The sequence below is a fragment of the Protopterus annectens genome, chromosome 4.part0 (assembly GCF_019279795.1).
Source record: "Protopterus annectens isolate FY-2018-M chromosome 4.part0, PAN1.0, whole genome shotgun sequence".
Taxonomy (NCBI): domain Eukaryota; kingdom Metazoa; phylum Chordata; order Ceratodontiformes; family Protopteridae; genus Protopterus; species Protopterus annectens.
The window spans coordinates 389764465-389790487 of NC_056733.1; positions in this window are offsets into that span (position 1 = coordinate 389764465).

Below are 26023 nucleotides of genomic sequence, written 5' to 3' on the forward strand. Positions count from 1 at the left end.
TTATGCTGACTAAGAAAATATCCAATAGTTAGTTACCCTTAAGAGATCCCAAACATGTCAGATATGTCATTTTGGATAAATTAAATGCAACAGAGGAGCATACACTAAATAAGCCAACAACAAATAGATTATTACTAAAATAATTTGACTAAAAGGACTCTACAGGAGACAATGACTGATTACCAATGAACTATGAATTTACTGTAGGTGTACTGTCTTCCTTTACTTTCCCACTCTTCAGCTCACCAACTTCAATTTGCACTTATGAAAGGACATGGCTTATCAGTGGTATCCTGACTTTGAGTAGAGGCGCCCTACATTCTAGTGTGCAGTGCTTTTACATATTTATAGATTTACAAAGCAGAGTCTAAGAATGAACTATGATCACCCTGATAATTCCCATCCTGCATAGGGTACCCTCTGCTTCCAGAATGGGTAATCACATCAGGTCTAGAATGAATGTGAAGGTACCTATATGGTAATCAAGACTTACCTTAGGTAAATATTAATCAAATAGTATTTAGAGCATCTTAGAGAGTTCTCGGGTCAGTTAAAATACTCTTAAGCCTCTGCTCCCTTGACCAAAAACAGAGATTTCCCTTCCCTTTCTTTTCTTTGTTTTAAATCAGTGCTAATAAAAGAAATTCAGCAAACATAGGTAAACGGAAATAATATTCAGTAGTCCATCTTGTACATGGCTTGCAATCCATTAAACAAGTCAGTGACTAACATCACTTTAGTAAACATTATAAAGACAAATTAGAAATCATTTCCTAGCTCTTTTAAATTTTCTGATAAGGCAAAAAGTTAACAATAAGCTATTTTAACTAAAAGTATAAAGCATTTCAATTTTTCCTTGCATGTATACATTTCTACTTATATTGTAGTGTCAATAGCTGTCTTTGAAACCTGTACAATACTTCACTTCTTCAAATCATTCCTTTTTAAATTCAGGTTTTGTTTTGTCAAAACGGCAACAATATTTCAAGGGTACAATTAATATTTAGACTGATGTTTCAAATAAATAACTTGTCAGTTGCCAATTGAGTTAGTTTACAATGTATGATTAGTGCAAATATAGCATGTTGCAAAATATGTATTTTTTCGTGTGCTCTAGAGACTGTCATATGCAAGTGACATATATAATGTAGCATATATAGAGCAGATAGCTTATGGATTCAGGTTGTTAAAGTAAATTATCCTTATTAATCAGGCAGTTTCATTTAAATACACAAGTAATTTGGGGACATTTCAGTTGAGTTTCCAGGAATGTGTGTAGTCCAATGTGAGTAATTGAGTCCATTTTTCCTCATAAACATATGTCACAATTTATTAAACTAAGCAGAGTCTAACATCTAATAATCATTATAAGGACAAAGAATAGTAATTTCCTAGCTCTTCAAACTTTCTGATATCGCAAAATGTTGACAGTAAGCTATTTTAACTGGAGACTAAAACATTTCAATACTTCCTTGTGAATATATATTTTTACTGTGGTGGTGGTGCTGCGGTAGCGTTGTTACCTCATAGTAAGACGCTGTCCGGTTCGATTCTCAGCTAGAGTGTCTTCTGCGTGATGACATGCGTGAATGGGTATACCTTCGTTGAACATTGTGCGTCAGGGCTGGTAACTCGGCACGTAAAAATTAACTACCAATCATTAGCGGACTGGAGTTCCGCTGTGGCGACCCCTAACTGGGAAAAGCCGAAAGACACAACAACAACAACTTGTGAATATATATTTTTACTTTTACTATAGTGTCAAGAACTGTCTTTGAAATCTATGCATTGCTTCACTTCTTTCAAGTAATTCATTTTACAGTTCAGATTATATTTTGTCAAAATGTCAATAGCATTTCAAGGGCACATTTAATATTTAAACTAATATTTTAAATGAATAGCTATCAGTTACCAAGTGAGTTTGTAGAGTGTGAGGTAACTACAAAGATAACATGTATCAAAAAGTAATATGTATCTTTTCATACGCTCTAGAGACTGACAATTTCAAGTAACATATAAAATGTAACTTTTACAGTGCAGACAGCTTGTGAAATCAGCATGTTAAAATGAGTAATATATTCTTTTAATCAAGCAGCTACATTTCAGTGCGCATGTAGTTTGGGAATATTTCAGTTATTTTTCCAGGAATATGTAATCCTATGAGGATAAATCATAAAATATTTACAAATAATCCTATTATGTATTTATTTTATCTTGTTTAGGTTGTTTTTCATTTTAATATCTAAACAATATTACTTTTTCTTATTATTTGTTAACTGTGAGGCTAAATGCACTTCACAGATTCACAGTGTCCTTAGAAACTGCAGCAATTGTTTACTGTTGCTATGGCAATACAAGTAGAATGTGAAGAAAGCTTCACTTCTCTTAACCAACAGTACATTTTTACCTCCTTTTTTATGTATTTGTTAATACTAAAAGGAAATAATTCAAAGGAGATATGTACATGAATGGAACATTTCAGAGTTAATCACGAACATGTCCCCACTCCCAATAAGCATAACAGTGATTATCATTAATCTAATAAATAGTGTAATAACAATTAAGTTCACTATTCCAATTAGTCTACCTTAAAACTAGATTATTTTAGATTATTTATCTATGTATAGATAGTGAGTTATTAAATATATACAGACTATATTAGTATAGTAAATAGGAGAGAATTTAGCAAGGGAGGCAAGATGCAGTTAAAATAATGAAAAGACAGAAGAAAGAAAAGAGAAAATTAAGAGAATATACTATGTATGTTGATTTACAGTATAAATATTTTATGTGCTAAAGAAAAGTACCCTGTTTTACATACCTGTGGTAATGTGAAAAGTCTCATGTGTCATCTATTTTCAAAAAATATAAAGATTCCAGTAGTTAGTTACCTTTGTTTTAAAATTCCAAGCAGTAAAACTGGTCCTTTAAAGTAATGTTAAAACAATTCAAATCATAGTAGATGCTTTGAGAGATTTGGCTGTAACAGTATCAGTCTTTTGCTTCTTCTTTTTGACATCTGTTCAGACATTTGTTTCTTTTGTTCTCTTGAGAGAAGGTGACATCCAATCCATATCTTCTGGTAAAGTAATCACATTATTAGTTTTAATAAATGAAGAGGCTTCCTCTAAGTCAATAAAAGTCCTTATCTCGTTTGGCATACAGTATTCTTATCTTAGCTGGATATGCAAGTTGTGCCTTGATGTTATTTTGTTTCAGAAACTTTATTATTGGCCACACTTTTTTCCTTTGTTCCATTATTCTAGATGACTAGTCATTATCAAATCTTATCAGGCTGTGTTTATATTTTAGAGGTGCCTTCCTCCAAGCAGATCTTAAAATCAGTTCCTTGTCCAAGTATGAAAGAAATTTGATAATTACTGACCTAGGAGGAGCGTTTGAGTTAGTGGCAGGTTTCCCAAGAGCTCTGTGTGCCCTTTCAATGTCAAAGGAAAGTCATTCTTTTAAATTTAAAAAGTCAAGGATCCAGCTTGATAAAAAGGAAATAATATCCTCACCTTCTCTGTTTTCAGGTAATCCAAAAATCCTGATGTTATTTCTCCTCTCCCTATTTTCCAAGTCATCTACTTTATTAACCAACCAAGTGTTTCCTCTTCCTTAAGTCTGCTTTCTAAGTCATTTAGAGAAACCTCTATTCCTGTTATCCTTGTCTGGTGTTGTTGTAGCATCTCCTTGAGGGTATCAGCCTGCTTTTGACTGCTTGTTTTAAGATTTTCCAGGTTCTCTTTAAAATTATCCATCTTCAAAGACAACTCCTGCAGGGAAGATGCCATCTGTTGTAGTTCCTTCTTTAAGGCAGCATCCTGGTGAGAATTCTTTGAGTTGCTCATTTTAACAGGTGAATATATCTCCAAGCTTTTTGACAGGAAATTATTTGTAAAACTTAATTATGCAAATTAGTACTTTATCTATACGAGTTTATACTTTGAAGAAAAAAAATATTTTTTCCCTGTCTTATTTAACTAGTTATATGGAGCCCTAAAATACTGCTGCTTTCAGTTAGCCATTCAGGCTCCGCCCTCATGTTTATTATTATTTGTACTACATACATACCCCTTGCCTCTGTGAGTCTTTCCAATCTTTCAGCATGTGTCGTCCTGCTAGCTGAAATTTCCTGAGCAGCTGTAAAATAAAGGAGAGAAAAAGAGACATGAAACCATTATGCATACCAGTATTGGCTATCTACAGCTTCCCATAACATTTAACCTTGCTTTATCTGTATACCTACATAATTGTGGGATGTCAGTAGTTCTAAATGCATCCAGACACTGGTTGAGTTGTGTCTACTTGCACTGTTTCAGGTTATTATAATGGCACATGCATTGCTCCCCAGTGTGTGGTTTGCCTACTGCACTAGAGACAGCCTTGGCTAGACTGTTTCAAGTGAGACTCATTATAGTCCCCCTGCAGTAGCTACAGGTGTAGTGCTTTATGAGGAGTTCAACAAATATTGTTGACTCCTCCACACCTCACATTTGTGCCTTGAATTTGACACCATTCTTCCCATCTCTTGCAATGTCTGCACTGATTTTCCAAGAACAGCAAAAATATTTTGCCCACCAATTCATGATATAGTGTTTTATGGCCAGTGCGCAAACCTGCACAAGCATGTCAACCATGTCTGCTCGATCTTAAGTGGAGAGAAATATTGCCAAACCAATAGGAAGAGAGTTTTGAAACAGGAAGGATAATATGACATCTGTCATTAATTTATGGCATGTGTGCTGCAATACCTGACAACAGTTTGTCCAGTGGTCAACACTGATATGTTAAATTACTTGACTTTTAAGACCTGAATTTGGAAGGATCAGTGGGATGACTTGACACATATTTTGTGAGTTCTTGCACATGATTAAAAGTAATTTGTACAATGTGGGATTAAAACCTATGTAAAAAAGAGAATACATATATTTCCACATATGTCATTTTCCTCAGTGCCACAGAGAAAGTTTTTGCCAACCACAGCCATTACAAATGTACATTTTAAAGAGTGAGTGAGTGGTGCTATACTTCAATTAGCCATCTTTTGTGTGTGACATGATATGGTTCTGATTTACGCATTCTCAGGTGTGATGCAAGAGTAATGTGTGACAATATACTGGAAAGTGATATACTTTTGTTACTTTCAGAGTACATTTTTGAGTTCTGGTTCAGACCACACAATGCATTTTGTTTTACAGTTATGCTTGTGTTATGGGAGGTATGTAGATTATTGTCAATAAACTCTGAAGTCCATCCCAGGTCTGAAAATGCATTTATAATTACATAATCATCATTGTCATGCTACAGCAGTTACACATATAATAGATATGATACCATGCGTATGTTTAATCAACCTAAATCATAGGTATTGGTATGCAGAATTATCTTTATATTCAAAGTTTTGTGAAAAATTAGAGTGGGACACCCTTAAAAAAAGTGGAGTGTACTGGATTAGAGCCCTGGCTCATTTGTGTTATGGCCATTAACTTACACCTGGTGCCTCAAGAAAAGCTAGGCTGCAGGTATATTTTTTACACTCATTATTGTCAAGACTTCTGATGGCTGTGCATCTCTGCTTAGCCTGTTTGCGCGAAGGAAGCTGAACCAAATAAAATTATTCAGTTTTTCCTTAAGCAGTGAACTGTCTTTAAGCACAGGTAAGCAATGTACAAATGTAATGGGCAATAATAAACATATGCTCCTTCTGTTAATACTTATTATGATCCTGCCTTAGTAAAAATAACTACTGTTGTACTCAAACCATGCTTTACCTAGTTTATCTATTGTGTACTTCAACATACTTACATCTTGTGCCCCACACACAGTTGGGTCACAGGTGTAATTTCTGCTGTCATTACCATCCAAATTGCTGTCTGCCATGCAATAAGCTTCTTAAGGCGAGTGACAGTAAATTTCAGCATGTTTGCACTAAGCTGCATGCTGCACAAATATTAATGACAAAAATAAATAAATAAATAAATAAAAGTTAAAGGTTAAACAATAACATGCCTCTGGGTCTGAACCATCAGACTAATGAAATAAACACAGTTGGAGTGTGTTATGTCTCTGCCACAAACACAGCTTGCAATACCAATTAAATCAGGTGCATATAAGCAATTCACATTTCATCTCCAGTATTAACAGGTCAAACATTTGGACATTCTTGGGTGAACATGTGTTTAACGTATTTAGTACAATGAGTGATCACACAACTTTTCATGAATATATTTGCAGAAATGCAGCTCTGTCTTCTCTTTGTATTCTGGTCATTCTTCCTTTATCTCTGCTGTAATATCAAACATGCAGTCTGTACTGCATTTTCTATCATGTTGCTTTAAAGGTGAGATAAAAATACATGACAGTGAACAGTTTTCAGCAAAGGCAGGAGAGTTTGCTGTTATGGACAAAAATTATAAATGTGTGTTGTTTTGCTTTATTTAAAAGCTAACTGATGTTAGTTCTACATTTTGCAAGTACACCCTCACTGACTCAACCACTACAGTGAAAGGTGTCTGAATTGCTGTTGTGTTTTCCTTCTCATACACTAATCATTCACATTTGCAAGCAATTAGTACCTAACAATGGTATATAGCCTGCACTATTTTTATATCTGCTACACAAAGTCAAAAGTTTGGTATTCAGTAATTCTAATGAGTTCGCACCTCATTTGCATCTTTACAGTGCTCATAGGGCTGAATCACTACAAAAAGCTAACCATGTAGCTAGGGAACTCAAAGGTGAGGAGACTTTTGTATTTAGACAAATCAGAAGATTGGTATTCTTTTGAACATGATTTATCTGCAGAAAAGATTTAATTTTGCTGAGGTTTGTATTACTGGAGGATATTTTATATTTTGTAAAATGGTACAAATGTATTTATGTATCCAGGAAAAAATGGAACTTTTATCTGTATGCCCTTCTTAGACTTCACTCTTGGCATAGGCAGTTTTGGCAGGCATTTACATTTGTGAGATAGACAGGTTATACTTTCAGCACATCTTAACATTTGTTTTTTCAGTGTCCTATGGTATTGGAGAGAAGTGTAATGTACATGTCACTGACATCGGTGTTATGGCTTTTGAGATGGCCCAGGGTGATCTCCACAGGAGTGATGGGCACAGCGAAAAGGGACTGGCATTCATAAATTGACTTTTCTGTTGAAAAAGTGTAGACATCCTGATAATTCTGTGGAAAGCATATATTCCTTGGTTTGTACAAACCTTCTTTTGTGTGGGAGGGGTAGGTGGGACAACCAATCAGTGGAGACTGGGCACTGTGTGCTTGACATCAGTACTAATGTGGGGGGGGGGGAACGACAAGTGTGTCCTATGAGCAGTTTCCAGGTAAGCTTACATATGGCAGCATTTATATTTACTTGTAGAATAAAATATATAATTTGACTACTTTCTGTGATACATTTTTCTATCTGTACCTATTGATAAGTTATGCAGTTATACAAAAGAGTTGTTTAGTACAAATGTGTGTGGATGGACGTCTCAGCCAAGTTTCAGTTACAGCTATTTTTTACAGGACATATAGGTGATTGTGTATTCCTTCTCCTCCTGTATTATTCCCATTGTGATGCTTAATTGTCATCCTTTCCTTACTTCATTACTTCCAGGACCTCCCTTCCTGCAAAGTGTGGAGACATCTGCAAGAGGTAAGAAAATGTTTCTTTGCTTATTGCTAAGCATTATTTAGATATATAATTACCTATATGTGTGAGAAGGGTATAATGAGTGTCTGTATTGCTATGCCATCTGTGATTCTGCGACCAGTGTTACTTTTTGTTGGGTTAATATTTAGTGGAATACTAATTTCATCCCTTTGCTTGTTGCTTATTATCACAGGTGATCCTGACAGTGGAAGTGTAGGACTCCTACCACCTGATGTCTGAGTATTGGTAGGCTTTGATGATGATAGGCATACCCATTCCACTGAGACCTCAGATAATAGACAGGTTGAGAGTGACAAAGCTAATAGGTTCATGGATTCATAGATTTGTACTAGGCTGACTACACTTGTGGGCCATTTTAAGCCTAGCCAATTACCCCATGTGAGAATCAAACCCTGCACCTTGTACCTATAAGGTAAATACCTTGACCATTCCGCCAACCTCCCACAAATATTTTTTGCAAGCAATGCCTCATGTGGGCACATATATTGGTACTAGGCTAACTGCCCTTGTGAGCCATTTTAAGCCTAGCCAATTACCTTATGTGAGAATCAAACCCTGCACCCAGTGTCTGTAAGATAAGCACCTTAACCATTACACCACCCTCACACTAACTACACCACCTTGGTCAGGATAGTGTAGTTAGTGTGGTTTCAGTGCTGGTTGACTCTGGCCATAGCCAAGGTATGGGCAAGGTGCTTGGTAGGGATGCACAGAGGAGGCCTATTGTCCACCCTACATGATTGTGGTGTCATTATGTGCCACTTGAGATATGTTTACGGCAATCATAGAGGTATAGGCACATTCCACTAGGGCCTCTGAGATGTGGCACAACCTGCCATATGTGACTGCCTCCGCTGTGTGGCTGATTCAGTGGATCAGATGAATGACACAATGGAATTGGCAGTGTCTGTGATGGAACATTTGTTGGGAGGGGGCAGCATCCACATTGCCATAGGTCGGCAACATCATCTGATGTTAGCCAACATGGCCATGTCCAATCCCACTCCCATTGTGAGCATTGCCTGGCATTAATTTTACTATATGTATGTGCATAGGATGAAAGTTGTACCCCTTAGGGGATCAGCATGTGTGCTATCATTTGCCTCTTGGCCAGGGTGAGGGCGTATTGTGCATGCCTACATAACCTCCATCAACAGCAGCTGGTGGTTCCCCTCTGACTCTTCACTTGTGTGTGGCTGTGGTGACTTTACCAGTGGTGGTAGAATGTGCGCTTCTTTCCCTTGGAGTTCCTGTTGCAGCTGTTTTTCTCAGGATAATATTGTGTAGCATAGCACAGACAGTAATAATTTTGGCAAAAGTACTGGGATCATACTACAGACACCCCCTAATGTGTCTAGGCACCGAAACTGTGACTTCAGCAGCCCAAACACACACCCTATGATATTTTTTGTTTGAGCATGTGCTTCATTATAGCATTCTTTGGTGGGTTGGTGTGCATTACTGATGGGTGTCATCAGCCATGGTTCAAGTGAATCTCCTACATCCCCCAGTAAATGGCCTTGTGATATAGCACCCCTAGAAGATATCTGGTAGAGCTGTGAGTTGTGCTAGATATGGGAGTCATGGTAACTGCCAGGGTTGCCAGCACACACATTCAGTATGATCCCCTTAGCATTACACATGACCTGGCACTTAATGGAGTGGGACCTCCTTCTGTTAATGTAGACCCTTCTCTGTTTCCCAAGTGGTGCTTTGATCTCAATGTGCATGCAGTCTGAGTAGTGAACTATATTAAAAAAGGTACAGTGTAAATAGTTATACTACAGGAAACAGATTTGGAAAGAAGATAACATGTAAAATTGATAAAGAAAGGTTTTCAGAATGGTTATTCAGCAGAATTCCTGGGACAAAGTAAAAGAGGAGTACATATATTAATTACAAGAGTTGCTCCAATAGTAGTAGAATAGTATAAAAAAGATAATAATGGTAGGTTTGTAGCACAAAAGGGCTACTGGCAAGGGAGGAGGATTACACTGGCATGTATTTACATTTCACCTAAAACTGCTATAATGGAGCTTAAGAAAATTCTGGGATAAATAATCAGCTTTCAGCAAGGAATATTACTGATAGGTGGGGGCTGGAGTTTGATTTGCAGAACTGAAGATGTATTTGGGGGGCCCAAAGGGGAAAATATAATAAAGGAAGGTAGATTTTTGAAGAAATGTTTGAAAATATTTGGCATGGAAGATAGGAGTTTAGAGTGAATTTACATATTATTCCACAAGACAGAAAAACTGAGCTAGGCTAGACAGAACTTGCATTTCACAGGAACATGTGTATTTAATTGAAAGTTGTGATATGCATCCAATAACAATTTCAGATCACTCGCCAATAATAACTAAAATAAAAATGAAAATAGCTGTTCCACCTATCTATTGAAAAGAGAGGGATTTAAGTAATGGGTAGTGGAAATTATTCAGGAGCTATTAGAGAAGACAGAAATTTCTTCTATTTTTTTCTCAGATAGATAGTAAATATTGAAAGTATGATGGAGAAGAAAGAGGTAATTGGGAACATATTTTCTGGGAGTGTAATGAGATGGCAGACTTTATAAATTCCCTGCAGACTACTCTTTCAGAAATAATGGGTGAGGAAACTGGTAACTAAGGAAATGATTTTTTGAGCTATGACAGAACTGGAATTGCCTAGATATAGTAAGGCCTTGTGGAGTCTAATTATGGTGGGTTCCAAAAAAGCAATTACTAGAAAATGGAAATCAAAGTCTAAACCAGCTGTATGAGAAGTAGTCAATATAACAACAGAGAAAAAAAACTAGAAATTGGATCTTTAGAAAAGGGTAGCAGCAAATTACACAGAAAAGATGGGAACTATGGGAACAATGCATGCAGAAGAGGAAGGAGGTTTAAAAAAAAGCAGGATTTGAATGAGTGGGTCTATATTATATCATTGAATGCTTAAAAAAGCGAATGATGAATAATCGACCCCATGTAAGTGAAAGCTTACAATCCTGAAAGCTCAGAACAGTGGAAAAAAAATCGCTGTTCCAAAAAAAAAAAAAAAAAAAAAAAAAAATTGAAAGAATACATAAGAATACATAAAGTGGGGGACTTTGCCCCACACCCCTACTTAAATATACCAACTCCGAGATCGCAGTACAGTGCCGAAAATGGCAAAGTAATGGAAGTGGCCAAGCAATTTTTTTCCCTGGGAAAGAATTCGCTTAAAAGCTGCTTCGCTATTTTGCCTTTTCGTTGTTTTAAGTTCGACCAAGACGCATTCAATAGAATGCGTCTTCGGTCATCTAATAGGAACCCGAATGAGTTATGTAAAGTTTGACTGACAGTGATTAGGTAGATTATAAGTGATGTATAATGCTAGCAATTAAAATTATGTCAGCATGGTTTGTTTTCATTTATATAAATGTATGATTGCCTGTGTCATAAGCAATAATTTAATAAAGATGTTTCTTGTTCAGAAAAAAAGTGTGTGCAGAGTATGGCATCCAAGACTTCAGAGAAGTGTGCTAGGGGGTAGAAATTCTCCATAATTGTAGCTCTGTCCTCGGGGGTACAAGGAAAATATGTATAGTCACTGACATGCTGTAGCATAGCATTCAGAAATTGTTGTAGCATTCTGGAATTTTCCTGTAGCTAAAATTCTAAGTGTTATGTATACCTTGGTCTCCATGAGTATTCATTCCCATTAGTTTGTCCTTGATCTCAGTTGAGGATGACAGAGGTTGCAGACTTCCTGGAGTGTGTCTCTATCCACCCTGTAGCACTCTAATATTTCCTTCTCATGCAAAACATGAAAAGTTAAACGCGGTCTAAACATCCTTCTCCTTCTTGCCTGAGGTGTATCATCATCAGCAGCAGCATATACTTGAGCCTGTTGCACATACACATGCAGAAGAACAGAGCAGCCCCTAACATTCTTTCCCTCTAGTGTAGTTTCCTTGGCTGTATTTCAATAGGTTTTGGAATACAAGGCAACAACCTACACTAAGTGTACATGATTGCTTTATAGCTTGTTGAATAGCTCCACCATCTTGTAACAGTTGATTAGCATACAATTCTTCTGCTGATGCTGTAATTAGCATACCCCAATGTTTACCGGGTTTATGCAGCTCTACACATCATATAGAGCTGCGTACTGAATATAAATCAGTGCGCGTGATATACACATGGTTTTAATGAGCCGTGTAGGGTTTATTGAATCCTGCCCAAAGTCCAAATGTATAAATAGGTGCCTTAGTGGTAGTACATGTATAGATCCCTAGACTTTGGAGTCAAACTGAAAGCACATTGTTTACTGGCTTTCGAGAATTTTGAATGTCATTATCCCACTTTGTAACTTCCTGCTACTGATATACTTAATGGTATTTTTGAATACTTAGAATGGAGGTTAACTTTATTGCAAGCAGTGATTTATTCCCAAGTTTTAAAAATCTTTGGGTAATACATCTTTTTCATAATAATAATAATAGCTGACAGTCATATTTTAAACAAAAGTTTTTTTTTAACAAAATTAGGGAACATGACTTTCTAAGCATAAATCACTGCTATGGAGACTGTAGGATACACAGGATAAGGATTGTTCCTGTAATTTATCAAATGTATCAAAAAATGTATTTTCTTTTACTTATTAATGGCAAGGGTATAATAAAACCTCAACTCTCAAAGGTGAATACGTTCATTTTAAAATTAGATATTGAATTTACTAGCAAATATTGGAACTATACTACTCAATGTAGTCTTATGGATGTTGATAATGGTAATTGTAGGCATATATGATTGCTATTCTTGGAGATTCTTTACTTGGAAGTATTTGCATCAAATCATTATTACCCCCCACAAGTTATTTTCATTTAATAAAGCTAATGAAAATATATAATGGAAATGAAAAAAAAACTTGTGAGGACAAACTGGTAGCATATCTTTTTAAATGTGAAAAAACAAACACAATTAGGAGGATTTTTAACATTTATTGAAAGCTTTATGATCTGATAATTGTGAAATATTGGATTCTTCACTGATAACTAATGCTCCAATTTTGATTTGCATAGGTAAAAATCAGTGTCCTACATTATGAATCTTACTTGCAATTACAAGAAAAAGTATTACAAAAAATCGGAAAAATTAATGTGTACCTAGTTTTTTGAATTTATAAATTTAGCTGCTGTTGTTTGCCAACCAGAAATATCTGTGGTTACGTTATTAACTCTACTAGATAAATATAATTAGTCAACTTAGTGATTATTAAATATTTGAACTGCAATTTATTGCTCTATTCATTCTTGATTATTTTACATATTGTATTATTTGTTTTTGACATTTTTATTGAAAATAAAACATTTTTGAAAAAAAATAGCTTGTTTACCAGCTCCTCTATTTCCTTGTTAAGAATTCTTAAGCTGTCTCAGACTGTGTTAACTGTCTCACTTCATGCCTACGGAATGCAGCATTCTATACAATTATCTGCCTAATCAGTGAGTAATATTGAGGTACAATGCATTCCCAAATTCGGCTGGATACATCTTTCAGTGTCACTTGTGTTACAGAGTACACTTTTCAGAGTCTGGTTACAACCGTAACACAACTGTTATTGAAACGTGTATCCAGCAGATTTTGAAAATGCATTGTGCCCTATTTAATGAACTAAAACATTGCTAGATATTTTATTTACTTGCTTATATTTAGCATCTCCCCATTAATTTTGTAGTCCATCTTATTGCAACTGTATATCTTTTCTGCATTACATATTGATTTCATGCATCTACTCCTCAGTATTTTTGCATCCCATATAGAGGAAATATTATTTACTAGTGTGCAGTTAACAGCATGCTTCTCTAACATTTTCTACCTGTAAACATATTAAAAAGTGACCAAATAAGAGTTGTCCAAGTCTCCAAACACTAAACTCTAACAGGCACCACTGAAAACCAGATTAAGTTTGGATAGATAACCCATTGTTTCCATTTTCCACACTCTTCCTCTTGGTCTTGTTTGCATCTGGATCCTCGTCTCCTTAGGCTAGTAAAATCATATCTTAATTCATCGGAACCAGCTATTTTCTGGACTATTCAGTCCTCCTTGAGAGAAGTATTTTTCCCATTTGTATTATCATAGGTCTTTGTAATCCACATTAAAACTTCTTTGGATCCAATCCACCTTGAAAATGATAGCCCTGTCTGTGACCTTTATTTTACAGGAAAGGATAGTGAATAATTGTTTTACACATGGGTATGTTCCTACTTAACATCTCATGAACTCTCTAACTTTAGATCCAGGCACAATTCTGAGAGAACTCCCTTTGTATGTTGTTAGTGGCCTGAGATCAAAGGCTGTGACAATAAGAGTCCTTTAAAAGAGTGGCAATGGTTAACTCATTCACTCCAATGCAGCTCTGGAGGTTTGCACTGTAACTTCCAATGGGTGGACCCTAAGCCTTTTGGCAGAATCAAATTATGTCCTCACATTTCAAACAAATGTTCATATCTCTGAAACCATAGGGATTATGAAAGAAGTATAAATGTCAAACCCTTCAGCACAAATTATTTTTATAGCGGTAGTATTCCTTAGGTTCTAGGTATTAAACTGAACTCTATAAGTCACATTAACCACAGTAACTATTATGTTTTTAATATTTTGCAAACAGCTTACAATATCTCAGCAAGTACTCAAGTAACATGCATACTGTCAGCAGCATTTTATTCTTCTAGTTGAGAGCTTTCACATGAGGCTTAGGAGTTCAGTCTGTGTTGCTTGGTTGTTGAAATATTCAGAAAAATGTGAAAATTGTATCTATATAAATTAATATCATAAAAACAACAGTTAATATCTATTTACCTGCATTAGACAGAGCCTAGGTGAGATATTAATGCAGTTGAGTTTGCCATTGTGTAAGCTTTAAGAGGAAATATTTTAAAACCTTGTACATAGCTTGGTTTTGGAACTATTGATGTAAATATGAACAAGCAATATTTGATGCCTAGAGGTGTCAGTAGGAGTTAACTGCAGATGCATCTGGAGGCATCACTCAGATGTAATGAGTTAAACTCCAAAAACAGTTTTTCCTTACATGTGATTAATTTTAAAGTACTTGGAATTGGAAGTGTCAGAAATGAAAGGCAGACTTATTTGGTTTGCAGAAAAAAGTGGATAATCATGAACATCAACAGGATTTTATAATTTTCAGGACATATATCTAAAAAAAGTGATGAGGATGCACATTGCAAAAGGAAAACAAAATATTAAAGTTTAAGATAATTAAGCATGAATTTACTACCTCCACATTTTAAAAGATAAAGGGATAACATTGTATACAAATCAGTGTCTATGACTTAAAGAGATTTCCTTTAATACACCACTAGGTCAGATATAGAAGATCAGTTATTATCATATCAAGCAAGGAAAGAAAAAGACATGAATAATACCATGACATAAGCACAACTGTTGGCAGGAAAATATCTCTTCTAAACTATCCCCTACTTATGGTACAAGACTGAATGCCACATCAAAAAAAGTAGCTCCCCAGCTTTCTTTTAAACTAAACTAGATGGATCATGGGATCCATAAATTCACCCTGGGCTGTACTCAGGGTCTTATAGTTAGAGGAAACAGGTAGTCGGATTTGTATTAACTAGGCTCTTTATGGTCTTCTGAGCTGGTTTCCTAAAAATAGCCTGTGATGAAAGGAGGTATTGCCAGTACAGCTAGCTAGAATTTTGTAAATAATTATATGCTATTTGTGAATATCAAACTGATTTATATAAGATGCTTGTGTTACAAATGTATTAGAACTGTATGTCATGTGTATATCAAACTGATTTGTACAGATATTTGTGTTGAAAAGGTATTTGTAAAGTGCTTGTGTTTGAAATGTATTTACAGTGTGCCTTACTGGAGAGAACAGAAATGTATATGCGCTATTGTATGTGTTTAAATGTATATGTTTTAACAGAAGAAACTGGAGGGTTAACCTCAGTCCAGCAGACTTTAGAAAAATATCTGAAATTAAATCACTTTATAGGCTGGGCCATAAAGATGCTATCTCACAGGTTTCAAGGCAGCCAGAGATAGAAGGTCTGTACTAGGAAGCTTTCTGTATTATCTTTGGGGTGAACTAATTATTCTCTGAAAGTGTAGAGGTATGCAATTGTTTTATGACTTCCAGCAGCTGCCAAAGATCTGAGCAAAAGCCATTGTGTGTGTACTTTTACAGGTAGGTGCTAAGTCCTGCCAGCTTCCAGCAATGGGGGTTTTGCATGGGAAGTAGAAGTCAGATGACCAGAAATTATATCATTCTGCAAGCTATACCAGCAGTAATATTTTAGATATTTTTTGAGAAGTCTCTTAGAGAGACTGAGCATTCTGTATTCAGTCTTGGGCCTGACAACAAGAAGGACTATTCACCACATCATTTGCCTTGCTCTATTAAGTAAGTTATTAAGGTATAGTAACTCTCTTAGATAGAGTCGGGAATATAGTGAAGCCTAGTTTAGATATTGTTTTTCTTTATTTGTCTGAGCCTGTCCTGCAATGTTATTTTAAATATTTCCTGTGGTTTGAACTCTGATGTCACTGTGAATATATACTTAGTATTTTCTTGTTCTTTTATTATTTATTATTAAATATATTTAAACCTTTCATTGTGGCTGATCTTTGTAGAGATATTTAAGATCTGAGGGTACGTGCATATTTATTTTGTGACATTGTATGGGACACTCCTAATAGCCTTGTCCATGGTCAAACTGCCATTTGTATTATTATTAATATTACACTGTAAAATTGGACACCCTTTGTTAAGGGTCTTAAAGTGGCTGGTGAGGGGTCCTGGTGGTAGTGATACCTACCTTAAAGTCTGGGCAGAAGGGGGAATAACTAATAAACCTGTGCCAGCCTTTCCTAGGTGAGTGTGTGTGTGTGTGTGTGTGTGTGTGTGTGTGTGTGTGTGTGTGTGTGTGTGTGTGTGTGTGTGTGTGTGTGTGTGTGTGTGTGTGTGTGTGTGTGTGTGTGTGTGTGTGTAAAACAAATATCCAAGAGTGTGTGTATCAGCTACTTGGGCAGGGACAAGAAGCACTGGTTGGACAGAGAAAGTGTTGGGGGACGTGGCTTGAAACCCTGGCTAAGGACTCAACTCTGTAGCTGTGCCAGTTGGGAGACTTACTGGGGATCTGGAGAAAGAGGGAGAAACCAGCCCTGGACTGACCGTGGTCTCTGTGTGCGCTTAAGAGAAATTGCACTTGATGCAGAGAGCTGCATCTGGAAATACTGTGTGAGTACCTGTTATCTTCCCAGTGAACATTCCCCACAGGTGCTAGTGGTAAGGACTGAGGCTCCTTAATTACTTGTCCAGTGGTGGGTTGTCACATAGCCTATCAGCTTCCTAAGCTAGGAACCAACGATAATACTAGTTTAATTGACTTTAAGCGTGCAAATGCTTCTGTACTATCTAGTGCTGTTGATCTGTTAAATGATGAGAAATCTATGTCTTGCATTCATTCCCATGGTTTGACAGAACTGAATAAAGTGATGAAAATATTAGTCAACTATATCATATATCCTTTTCAAGCAGTTCAGAACTACACATTTTTTAATACCCCTTGAACCTACTCAATGCAATAAAAAATCTGGCCAACTAAAGCCTTATGTGGAAGTGGTGGTAGAGGCCATCAGGTGGTACTTCAAACAGTCACTGTGGCTATATTTAATGGTATGTGTCTGCATATATGTGGGAGAAGGGGTACACAACAACATGAAACTGTGGCCAAATAAATCAATTCAGTAGACCTTGCAAGTAAGGAATGTAGTTAGCATTTCAGATTTTGACCTAACCCTCACAAATAAAAGTTTTGTCATGTGGTTTAAATTTTGTCTCCATCAGCAGATGTAATTTATCCACATTCTTATTAAACTTTTATAGATGTACTAGAAACTTGAATCTGTGTATGATGTATTCAGATAGCAAGACTACAAACAATATTATCCTCCAACAGATCTAGATTTGCGCCTCCTTTAGAGCCAATGATTTTTTATTCCAGATCTTGTTTGGAGGGGCAGAAAAAAAAGAACAAAGGTTTTAGGAGGGTGGGGTATTTTTATAATATGAGGACTTAATAAGGAAGGTGTTATGTGAATTTTGAACCATGAAGGGGGTAAAATAAGCAGATGAATAAAGAAGTGGTGGTGATAGTGCTATGCAGTATACATAATGGCTATTTAGGTAGCATTTTGTTGTGCTCTTGGACAGTATGCTCCACTGACCCAATCAAAACACCTGTATGATAAAAAGACAAGGAATTATGCACAGATGCTCTATTCACACATAACAGTGAAGGTTACCATTGGGTGGATTTTAACTCTCAAGTCTCACAACTTGTTCAAACAACTTGGCCAGTATGCTGACCTTGGGCCCCTTACCTCTGCAGTAGTGCAATCTCGGAGTTGGTATATTTAGTTAGGGGAGTGGAGGGGATGCAGGCCCCCCATAGCGGTGTATGGGGCCAACGCCCCCCACATGGGTGGGTTTTCTGTGATTTAGTTTTAGTGCGTTTGCAGATTGGATGATCGGTTACTTATTGTTAGTGTTTTGTCGATGTTCCGGGCGGTCAGTCTTCTGGTATGTTGGGATTTTCATCTTGGTCTTTTGGATTTCGGGTAAATGGGATTTCAGGTTTCTGAAGGGGATCCAGTTAGACAATGTAAAATACTATGATTTAAATGAAAACAGATCATTAAATGTGTTTGTCAAATTATCGAATTTTCTAAAACTCAGTCTTCATATGGTCAGGACCATATTTTTGGCTTTCTGAAAACTTGAAGCATTTTTAATGGAGATCCCAACACAGCTTAGATCAGGGAATTTACACTTTTCCCCAATGTAATGCAATCTCAGAGTTGGTATATATGATTATGTATAATTTGCAGGGTGTGTGTGGGGGTGCAAGGAGGCTTGCCCCCCTTCAAAAATGTAGATTTTTGTTGCTTTGTTTTGTTTCATTGGAGTTTTCCGAAAGTTGAACATATGGTCCCAACTATATGAAGTTCGAGTTTATGAAAACTCTATTATCTGACATAGACCCCATTAACTACATACCTTAAGAGAAGGCAATTGCTTATGTTTACTGAATTAATGTGTGGATGTTTTCATGTGTAATTAAGAGTCCTACCCACAGTCATTTCTTAATGAGTAGCCTAGTGTGATAGGCTGAGACCGTATTAGTCAAGTGATACAGTGCAAGCATTTATTTGCTGATTGGTCACTTTTTAACTTGTTTGAGAAAGGATGTGTAGAATCATATTAGTATGAAAGTTAGTATTGTTATCACTCTTTACTTAGTTTTTAGTCTGTGATAGAAGTAGTTATTTACTGATTTTCAGGTGAGTCGTTGTTATTATAAGAATGGATGTGATAATCTTTTATCAAAATATTTTCCCGAGTGCTTTCTTTTGACAATAGCAGTTTGTATTTTGGATCAAAGGTTATATACTGTCTTGGCCTTTTCTGATCTCTCCGAAGCCTTTAATATAACTGATCACGGCATCCTGGTTGAGCAGTTTAGACACTTTTTTTTCGTTTCTCTGGTACTGTTCTCAGCTGAGTTATCTCTTACATTTTGGATCATTCACACATGTTAATTTCCCCTTCTAACTTCTGTTTGGAGTGTGAGGTTTTACACAGCTCAGTCCTGGTACCATTACAGTAAATGCTACCAATTAAAAGAGGCCATCTGAAAAATAAAAGTTTATTCTACAAATCTTATTTCATTTATTTATCTGTCCATCCATCCATCCATCCATCCATCCATCCATCCATCCATCCATCCATCCATCCATCCTTTGTTAACCAGATTACCCCCACTAGACTAGTAGCCTCTTTTCAGGGAATACCTGAGGTGGTAGGTGAAATTTGTCCAGGGCATTGGGGAACTGCCCCTACTCTTTTTGATAGATGCAGTGGGATCTTTTACAATCCACCAGAGCAACCACCAGCTCATACAGATGGGACCTTGGTTTAACATCTTATCCAAAGGACAACACACCCAGGAGTACTGATCCCCCCTTATACTGTACTCAGTTTTAACTCTCAGTCTCTCAAGATGTGTGCCAGTTACTTACGCCTGTCACCATATATCTTGTGCAACTTTCTCTTATTTCCTGTTAATAATATAAGTGGATCGACTGTAATTTGCCTCTCATATCTATATGCTGGGAGGGATTATTGATGGCAAATTAATACTAAAAAAACCTTTGGCTGTTTTTAAGAATTCTGACATTTATCTAAAGTTTCACATTTTTAATAAGTTTTTTTTAAAAAAACAGGATCATGCTATTCCTACTATTAACACCTTTTGAAATATTTGCTTTGTTTCTAAACTTAAGTAATATTTGAGAATGCTAAGCATGTGTGTGTGTGTGTGTGTGTGTCTGTGTGTGTGTGTGTGTATGTGTGTGTGTCTGTGTGTGTATATGTTGCTTCTCTAGCAAAAATATTGGCTAGCCCTAATATATTGAGTGATGACCTCCTTGTAGACCCCTATATGAACTACGATTATGCCATATTTGTTTTGGATTCTGGTGAGCAGGTTCATAGGTGTGTACTAGGCTAATGACAACTAGGACCTATTTAAGCCTAGCCATGCATTCCAAATCTCCAACAAGTTCTGGCACTCTTGATAAGTGTAAATAGGGGCTTAAGAAATTAAACATTTAAATGCAGGGGCTTGGGAGATGAACCATTTACTGGTTGCCTAAGTCCATTAGAGACTTAGCTACCAAACCAGGGTTGAATTTCCTGTTCCCCATCCAATTGTCTAAGTTACACTTGAAATGGGTTAGGAAGAAACTCTTCTTTACACAGACGAGAAGCCTGTTCCAGAGAAGGGGTAGACTCTGGCATACATACCTATCTCTCCAGCAGGTCCTATTTATATCACAGGCAAGGTTTATGTCTTTTGAGCATGTAGTTCTGGTGCTGTTTGTTTTGTGAATATGCAGGAGGTCCATCAGGATGGGGTCTGACAATGCCTCCATGATGTTCCTAGTTCTCAGGCTTTATGGGGACAAGAAGTCAGTCAGTGAGGCACATTTGGATATAAAAAAGTGATTCATAGGTAAATACTGGGCTATCAGTCTGTAGATTATTTCAAACTTAGCCAATAACCAGAGGTCAGTATCAAACCATGTACCTATAAGGTTAAGACCATAACTATTATGCTAACCTTCCCCCTTGAAAGTTATAAGTAACAGTTACTTGTTCCTTACAAACATCAATGAATGGATGTATCACTTTTACACTGTAGACTAACCAGATACAACTACATTTTTATGGTTGATTAGTTTTACTTTTTGTCTAACAGGTTTAGCACCCAATCTAGACTTAGTATACAACTCCACTCCTAAGTGTTCTGTGTTTTTCCTACAATGACCATCTTCAAAAGCCCCCCGTCACCCAGTTGACCCATTTATTTCCTCTTTGGGATGAGAGAGAGTTCTTTTATTTATTGACTAGTGTTAGATTTCTGTGACCCTTTTGTTCTGGGGTCAGACCAAGTGCCATCAGGCCCAAGTTTTCATTATCTGAGATGAGGGTTGGGTACTATGAGTATGCTATCATGCAAATGAAGCCAGTTAATAATTTTTCATCTGTCTTATAGGGATAAGACATTTTATACAACTTCTGATGCTATGATGTCTGCTATTCTGAGGAATGTGCGTATGTGATACTACACAGATATGGCCATTCTCCACAGCCATACGGCAGCACCAACATCATCCAATCACTAACCCATCAAATTATTGCAAGGGTTAAGATTTCTATAAATCAGACTACCTGCCTTCTTCTGGGAAGGGCGAATTGCTAATCCTTCACTGTTCTATACTGCTACACAGACACCGGGCTTCTTGAGCTTAAAGACAGCACTTTATTCTCCTGTGCCACAGACCCAGTCAAGTATTGTGTAGTTTTTGATCTGCAGAATGCTCAAGGTGTGGAATCTCCATATGAGTGCTGCAATAACGGCCATGTTTGACTGCTATGGCTTATATGTTTGCTTTACACTGTATGCCTTAGCTTCCTGTTTTTTTTTTTTTTTCTTGGATATATTTTATGTGGTTTTATTTGGAGACATCTTAAGAATTCCTGCATTAGTTTTTTTGAGTTGTGTAAGTGCTCACCTGAAATTTTACCTGATGAGAATTTTTGCCTCCAGTGTTATAAAATTACATCTCTCACAGATGTTAAGAAAAGTGGCAAAAGCAGAATGAAAATGTCTCCAGTGGCTGTAATGCAGTTCTTTCACTGCCTGGGGTAACTATCATATCTGAAGTAGAGTTCATGTAGGGGCTACATACTGCTATCTTCTGCTAGATGTGATGGAATGAAAATATGCTACATTTTTTGCAGCTATGCTGCATTTTTGCAGCTCTTACTTATAAGGTTGGGAAGTTAATGCAAGTTGCCCTTTAAGACAGATTGTTGAGGATAGTTTATCATATTAGAATATTTTCCAATTATCCTCTAATGCTGAGAAATGTATCAGGTTAGAATAACTGTTATTTGCAATTTAAAATTTGGGAAACAGAAAAGCTACATATACTTGCAGCTCCAAGTTTCAGTTAATAATTTCACTATAAACATATGTTTCTTACTATATCTTGTGTGCTAGTTTGTTAGAGTAGATATGGAGATGCCGTTCTAGCATAATGTTTTAAGAAGAATGTAGTACCAATAAGTTGGTAATCTGCAATTATGTGTATTAAGTAAAAATATTCCTGATAGGCACAGTAAAATTGCAATGTTCTGTTTAAAGGAGAAAATGTAGTAATCTGTAGTGTTTATTCTTGGAAGGCAAAATTACTTACTTAAATATCAGCCTCATTCACCCACATTGGCATGGAACTCCACATTGTTACACCAAGGCCGTCTTTAACACAACTTAGAATTCCTTCTCTATATATTGTGAGTATCTACTTGCTAGTCTTTCATACAGCAACCTCCTTCACCTACATTTCCTTGATTCCCTATTGCTATAAAGGTTCTCTTTGACCACAACTGAAAACTCCTTTTGTATATGTATGGGTTGCACAGTGGTGCAGCAGTTAGCATTGTCGCCTCACAGCAAAAGGTTCTCTGGTTCAATCCTCTCCTGGAGTTCCTTCTATATGCAGTCTGAATGTCCTCCCTGCATTTGTGTGGGTTTCCTCAAGGTGCTCCAGTTTCCTCCCACATTCCAAAAACATGCATCTGGACCATTTCTACCTGGACCTCTGCTGAAAATGAGGTCTTTCCCACTAAACAAATGTTAAATAAATAATATATGAGAATATCATCCTCAATCTATGTATCATTAATACTAATGGACATTTTGCCACCTCTGTATTGTGTATCTGTTTATCAGTGTCTGTCTCCAGTACTTTCATGCAGTGTGACAGGAGTGTGACACCTGTGCACTGCCCTCATTTGTGAATATTTCCTTTATTTGTGCTCACTGGTAGTAGAATACTTTTTCTCCAGTTGTCAGGGGTACCCATTTCTCTCTATGCTCTGATGAAAATTCCCAGTAGCCATTTATCACCTAACACACCCAACATTTTGATCATATTGACCATAACTTCATCTAAATGTGCCACTTTCACTGACATCATATTCCTTAGTGCACTTCATACCTCTTTGTTGGTGGTTTTCCTTCCCTTTCATTATAGACTGTGACTGCAGCAATAATGCTTCTTTGTTGTTTTTCTTCATTCATACAATTCTGTAAATACTCCTTCCATGTTCTCTTGATGCCTACTGGAATGAAGAGCACACTGTTACTGGTATCCATTATGAATGGCCCTTGCCAACTATCTTTGCTTTTCTGTCACTGATATGCATCCTGATAAAGCTTCTTTGTGCTATCCACTGAGTCTCTTGCCAGAAGCTATTATCAGTTTGCTGATGTCTTGTTCTTTGTTGTTGTGAGTGCCCTTTTAGCCTGTTGGTTAGCTCTCCAGTATTCCTCCTAAGTTTGGTTCATATTTCTTTCTTGCACTCCTTTCTTTTTTGTTAATTTCCTGGAGCTCTGCATCCCACTAACAGCTCAGCTATGATTCTGATCCAGTCAAATTCTAGGTCTTCTTCCTAGTTTTTGTTGATCCTAATGCCTTCTGTAACCACTACTTGTATCTGATTGTGGCCACCAGTGGTTTATGCTGGGAAACAACCATTTCACTAGGGATGATCTTGAGATCTGTGACTTGACCCAAACAACCCCTTTGTAGTAGATAAAATATATCTGAGTTGCAAATTGCCCACCCTTGTATGTACTCTCACAACTATTTCTCTTGGTGAGCCATGGATTTGGCAATCATTAAGCCATTTGCCAAAGAGTAGTCGAGAATGGCCTTGTCTTCATTATTCTCATTGCCTCATCCATTTGCACTCAGGCATTCATCAAATATGGTTCTGTCTATCCAAATACGAGCAATTAGGTTACCCATTATTAAAATCAACTCATTTTGTCCTGCTTTATCCAGGAGGTGTTGCATCTACTGCCTGAACATTCTCTTCTCACCATTGCAGTTGAGAGAATGGAGTCTGATCCATCTTAACACTGGGATCAGATTTCCATGTGTCTGCCATGTCTCTTTTTTTATTGTGCATTTAATCAAGGTTGTTGAGGACAGTATCTAAACGATGTGCTTAATAAAACATAAATACACAGCAAATTATACACTTGAAGATGGATCAGGTTGCTTGCAAGGTTGTGTGTATGATAAATGTTTAGCAATTTCTAACTTGATTTAGCCAATTTATTTTATTATATTCAGGCTTTTCAATTTATCAGTTCCCAGTGGTCATTGGGTCCCTGTTCAGTACAGCCCCCACCCTTATTTATAAATGACTCTACCATTGAGCAAGTTCAAAAATTCAAATACATTAGTATTACCCTTGATCAACCTTCTTCAGTGCCCACACATATAAACCATTTGCAGGTTAAAATCAATGACTTTCAATGCTTCTTGGTGAATATCAAGAGTTGTGATCCGTGAAGCCCACTTAGACATTTGCAATGGAATGCTGCAGCCTTAGTATGAATACAGATTGCCACTGCAAGCTTACTTTTCCAAGAAAGATTATCTGACTTTCAAATGCCATCTAACTGTGTCTGCAGATACTCTTCTTTCCCAAGTCCACAGATACCAGTACACCTCCTTCTTTCACCCAAATCCATTGGCACCCACACTGTTCTCAAGTGAACTCATTTTGCTGATGTCATTCTACATTTTTTAATGCTACCACAGCTTCATTTCACCACAACTAACATCTTACCTACACATTTCAATCACAGCATATATACTCTGCTGCCTCTGCTTTCACAGGTCATCCAACTCCCTTGCATGCTCTAATCATGCCGTTTCCAGCCTCCATCCCAAACTATGGGACAGCCTGCTTTCTGAAATAAGATCCAGACCCACTCCTCAATAATTGTCTTCAAAGCTTTTTACCCACCTTAATGCTAGACTATTTTCAGCAAATGTCAGTGACACAATTTCCTTTCTACAAACTCTTTTATTTTTTTGCACTTTTGTGGTATTTTCTCTACCTATAAAAATATTGCTGTACTTACTTTAAAACTTTTGTCTGTTTTGTAGCTATTGTGCATACTTGTCACTGTAGTGATGATACTATATGGGGAATTCAGTAAAGCCTACAATTTTTTTTTCTGTACGCATTGCGGCACGATGTGTACAGAAACACGATCAGTTTTTGATTCAGTAAGCACCACTTAGTGGCGTGCAGGCACGCGCAAACAGGGTAAATACTGAGGAATGCAAATCAGCTGATAAGTAAGTGAATCTTATGCAAATGAGGCAAGTTGAGCGATCCAACAAGTAGAAAGTCATCCATGTAGACTAGTGTCCATAGTATATGCAGAATTTTTCCAGTACAGGAGTCTAAACAGACAAAAGGGGATGTAAAACACCAGAAATATGGACATACCTCCCCTGAAAATGTTTTACCACATACAGATATATGCAAAACTAATACTGTGGATGTCATAAAGAGGAAGGGAATACATTAAATTAATAATAATTATTTTTAATAATCTCGGCATGTTTGCCCTATGCGCTGCAGTGCACAAGCATGCTAAATAGAAGAAAAAAAGGGCAAAAAATGCATTTTATAATATATGTCAGAAATGTATTATAGGTCCTTGTGTCGGGTCCATATAATGGTGCATTGGTGCTGTTGGCCAGTTCATATGGCTATGAACCATGTAGTTTTCAGCCTGTCAGCATGGATATGTATGCAAATTAGGTGGCTGTCTTGAATAGCAAAAAGAAGTAAGCGTGTCTGCATATCCATTTCATGTAG